Raw genomic sequence first — 5,000 nt, 5'->3', positions numbered from 1 at the left:
TCCGCTTAGTTTTCCCCAACGCGTGGCCGCATCCGCTTAGTTTTCCCCCGCTGAACTGTTTTCGGGTCACTTTTGCCCAACGTTAGCCGCTTCCGCTTGCCGCTGGGCTGTTTTCGGGCCATTTTTCCCCAACACTTGGCCGTATCCGCTTAGTTTTCCCCAACGCGTGGCCGCATCCGCTTAGTTTTCCCCCGCTGAACTGTTTTCGGGTCAGTTTTGCCCAACGTTAGCCGCTTCCGCTTGCCGCTGGACTGTTTTCGGGCCAATTTCCACCGACTCTTGGCCGTATCCGCTTAGTTTTCCCCAACGCGTGGCCGCATCCGCTTAGTTTTCCCCCGCTGAACTGTTTTCGGGTCAGTTTTGCCCAACGTTAGCCGCTTCCGCTTGCCGCTGGGCTGTTTTCGGGCCAATTTCCACCGACACTTGGCCGCATCCGCTTAGTTTTCCCCAACGCGTGGCCGCATCCGCTTAGTTTTCCCCCGCTGAACTGTTTTCGGGTCAGTTTTGCCCAACGTTAGCCGCTTCGGCTTGCCGCTGGACTGTTTTCGGGCCAATTTCCACCGACTCTTGGCCGTATCCGCTTAGTTTTCCCCAACGCGTGGCCGCATCCGCTTAGTTTTCCCCCGCTGAACTGTTTTCGGGTCACTTTTGCCCAACGTTAGCCGCTTCCGCTTGCCGCTGGGCTGTTTTCGGGCCAATTTCCACCGACACTTGGCCGCATCCGCTTAGCTTTCCCCAACGCGTGGCCGCATCCGCTTAGTTTTCCCCCGCTTAACTGTTTTCGGGTCACTTTTCCCCAACGTTAGCCGCTTCCGCTTGCCGCTGGGCTGTTTTCGGGCCATTTTTCCCCAACACTTGGCCGTATCCGCTTAGTTTTCCCCAACGCGTGGCCGCATCCGCTTAGTTTTCCCCCGCTGAACTGTTTTCGGGTCACTTTTGCCCAACGTTAGCCGCTTCCGCTTGCCGCTGGACTGTTTTCGGGCCAATTTCCACCGACTCTGGGCTGGATCCGCTTAGTTTTCCCCAACGCTTGGCTGCATCCGCTTAATTTTCCCCAGCTGAACTGTTTTCGGGTCACTTTGTCCCAACGTTAGCCGTTTCCGGTTGCCGCTGGACTGTTTTCGGGCCATTTTCCACCGACTCTTGGCCGTATCCGCTTGGTTTTGCCCAACGCTTGGCTGCTTCCGCTTAATTTCCCCCAGCTGAACTGTTTTCGGGTCACTTTTGCCCAACGTTAGCCGTTTCCGCTTGCCGCTGGACTGTTTTCGGGCCATTTTTCACCGACACTTGGCCGTATCCGCTTAGTTTTCGCCAACAATTGGCTGCATCCGCTTAATTTTCCAAGCTATACTGCTTTCGGGTCAGTTTTGCCCAACGTTAGCCGCTTCCGCTTGCCGCTGGGCTGTTTTCGGGCCATTTTCCACCCACGCTGGCACCGACGGGGCCATGTACACCCACGCGCGTGTACATGAGGGGGCACCCATTTTTGAAAACCTTGCCCCCCTATAGGGGAATATGCATTTTGAGGCTCTAGCCACGCCCAGGGTTACCACCCCCTGAAAATCCCCCAAGTCAAAATCACCCATGTAAAATATTCAAAAAAATCTCAAAAAATCACAAAAAATTTATAAAATCAAATAAATTCAAAAAAAAAAAAAAAATTTCAAAAATTCAAAAAAAATTCAAAAAATTCAAAAAAATTCAAAAAAATTCAAAAAATTCAAAAATTCAAAAAAAGTCCAAAAACCCAAAAAAACTTCAAAAATTTCAAAAATTCAAAAAAATTTCAAAAAAATTTCAAAAATTTGCCCCGCTGAACTGTTTTCGGGTCAGTTTTGTCCAACGTTAGCCGCTTCCGCTTGCCGCTGGACTGTTTTCGGGCCAATTTCCACCGACTCTTGGCCGTATCCGCTTAGTTTTCCCCAACGCGTGGCCGCATCCGCTTAGTTTTCCCCCGCTGAACTGTTTTCGGGTCACTTTTGCCCAACGTTAGCCGCTTCCGCTTGCCGCTGGGCTGTTTTCGGGCCAATTTCCACCGACACTTGGCCGCATCCGCTTAGTTTTCCCCCGCTTAACTGTTTTCGGGTCACTTTTCCCCAACGTTAGCCGCTTCCGCTTGCCGCTGGGCTGTTTTCGGGCCATTTTTCCCCAACACTTGGCCGTATCCGCTTAGTTTTCCCCAACGCGTGGCCGCATCCGCTTAGTTTTCCCCCGCTGAACTGTTTTCGGGTCACTTTTGCCCAACGTTAGCCGCTTCCGCTTGCCGCTGGACTGTTTTCGGGCCAATTTCCACCGACTCTGGGCCGGATCCGCTTAGTTTTCCCCAACGCTTGGCTGCATCCGCTTAATTTTCCCCAGCTGAACTGTTTTCGGGTCACTTTGTCCCAACGTTAGCCGTTTCCGCTTGCCGCTGGACTGTTTTCGGGCCATTTTCCACCGACTCTTGGCCGTATCCGCTTGGTTTTGCCCAACGCTTGGCTGCTTCCGCTTAATTTCCCCCAGCTGAACTGTTTTCGGGTCACTTTTGCCCAACGTTAGCCGTTTCCGCTTGCCGCTGGACTGTTTTCGGGCCATTTTTCACCGTCACTTGGCCGTATCCGCTTAGTTTTCGCCAACAATTGGCTGCATCCGCTTAATTTTCCAAGCTATACTGCTTTCGGGTCAGTTTTGCCCAACGTTAGCCGATTCCGCTTGCCGCTGGGCTGTTTTCGGGCCATTTTCCACCCACGCTGGCACCGACGGGGCCATGTACACCCACGCGCGTGTACATGAGGGGGCACCCATTTTTGAAAACCTTGCCCCCCTATAGGGGAATATGCATTTTGAGGCTCTAGCCACGCCCAGGGTTACCACCCCCTGAAAATCCCCCAAGTCAAAATCACCCATGTAAAATATTCAAAAAAATCTCAAAAAATCACAAAAAATTTATAAAATCAAATAAATTCAAAAAAAAAAAAAAAATTTCAAAAATTCAAAAAAAATTCAAAAAATTCAAAAAAATTCAAAAAAATTCAAAAAATTCAAAAAAAGTCCAAAAACCCAAAAAAACTTCAAAAATTCAAAAAAATTTCAAAAAAATTTCAAAAATTTGCCCCGCTGAACTGTTTTCGGGTCAGTTTTGCCCAACGTTAGCCGCTTCCGCTTGCCGCTGGACTGTTTTCGGGCCAATTTCCACCGACTCTTGGCCGTATCCGCTTAGTTTTCCCCAACGCGTGGCCGCATCCGCTTAGTTTTCCCCCGCTGAACTGTTTTCGGGTCACTTTTGCCCAACGTTAGCCGCTTCCGCTTGCCGCTGGGCTGTTTTCGGGCCAATTTCCACCGACACTTGGCCGCATCCGCTTAGTTTTCCCCCGCTTAACTGTTTTCGGGTCACTTTTCCCCAACGTTAGCCGCTTCCGCTTGCCGCTGGGCTGTTTTCGGGCCATTTTTCCCCAACACTTGGCCGTATCCGCTTAGTTTTCCCCAACGCGTGGCCGCATCCGCTTAGTTTTCCCCCGCTGAACTGTTTTCGGGTCACTTTTGCCCAACGTTAGCCGCTTCCGCTTGCCGCTGGACTGTTTTCGGGCCAATTTCCACCGACTCTGGGCCGGATCCGCTTAGTTTTCCCCAACGCTTGGCTGCATCCGCTTAATTTTCCCCAGCTGAACTGTTTTCGGGTCACTTTGTCCCAACGTTAGCCGTTTCCGGTTGCCGCTGGACTGTTTTCGGGCCATTTTCCACCGACTCTTGGCCGTATCCGCTTGGTTTTGCCCAACGCTTGGCTGCTTCCGCTTAATTTCCCCCAGCTGAACTGTTTTCGGGTCACTTTTGCCCAACGTTAGCCGTTTCCGCTTACCGCTGGACTGTTTTCGGGCCATTTTTCACCGTCACTTGGCCGTATCCGCTTAGTTTTCGCCAACAATTGGCTGCATCCGCTTAATTTTCCAAGCTATACTGCTTTCGGGTCAGTTTTGCCCAACGTTAGCCGCTTCCGCTTGCCGCTGGGCTGTTTTCGGGCCATTTTCCACCCACGCTGGCACCGACGGGGCCATGTACACCCACGCGCGTGTACATGAGGGGGCACCCATTTTTGAAAACCTTGCCCCCCTATAGGGGAATATGCATTTTGAGGCTCTAGCCACGCCCAGGGTTACCACCCCCTGAAAATCCCCCAAGTCAAAATCACCCATGTAAAATATTCAAAAAAATCTCAAAAAATCAAAAAAAATTTATAAAATCAAATAAATTCAAAAAAAAAAAAAAAATTTCAAAAATTCAAAAAAAATTCAAAAAATTCAAAAAAATTCAAAAAAATTCAAAAAATTCAAAAATTCAAAAAAAGTCCAAAAACCCAAAAAAACTTCAAAAATTTCAAAAATTCAAAAAAATTTCAAAAAAATTTCAAAAATTTGCCCCGCTGAACTGTTTTCGGGCCAGTTTTGCCCAACGTTAGCCGCTTCCGCTTGCCGCTGGACTGTTTTCGGGCCAATTTCCACCGACTCTTGGCCGTATCCGCTTAGTTTTCCCCAACGCGTGGCCGCATCCGCTTAGTTTTCCCCCGCTGAACTGTTTTCGGGTCACTTTTGCCCAACGTTAGCCGCTTCCGCTTGCCGCTGGGCTGTTTTCGGGCCAATTTCCACCGACACTTGGCCGCATCCGCTTAGTTTTCCCCCGCTTAACTGTTTTCGGGTCACTTTTCCCCAACGTTAGCCGCTTCCGCTTGCCGCTGGGCTGTTTTCGGGCCATTTTTCCCCAACACTTGGCCGTATCCGCTTAGTTTTCCCCAACGCGTGGCCGCATCCGCTTAGTTTTCCCCCGCTGAACTGTTTTCGGGTCACTTTTGCCCAACGTTAGCCGCTTCCGCTTGCCGCTGGACTGTTTTCGGGCCAATTTCCACCGACTCTGGGCCGGATCCGCTTAGTTTTCCCCAACGCTTGGCTGCATCCGCTTAATTTTCCCCAGCTGAACTGTTTTCGGGTCACTTTGTCCCAACGTTAGCCGTTTCCGCTTGCCGCTGGACT

The sequence above is a fragment of the Carex rostrata genome, chromosome 6 (genome assembly GCF_964058835.1).
Source record: "Carex rostrata chromosome 6, lpCarRost1.2, whole genome shotgun sequence".
NCBI classification, from domain to species: Eukaryota; Viridiplantae; Streptophyta; class Magnoliopsida; order Poales; family Cyperaceae; genus Carex; species Carex rostrata.
Note: the sequence above shows the minus strand (reverse complement) of the source record.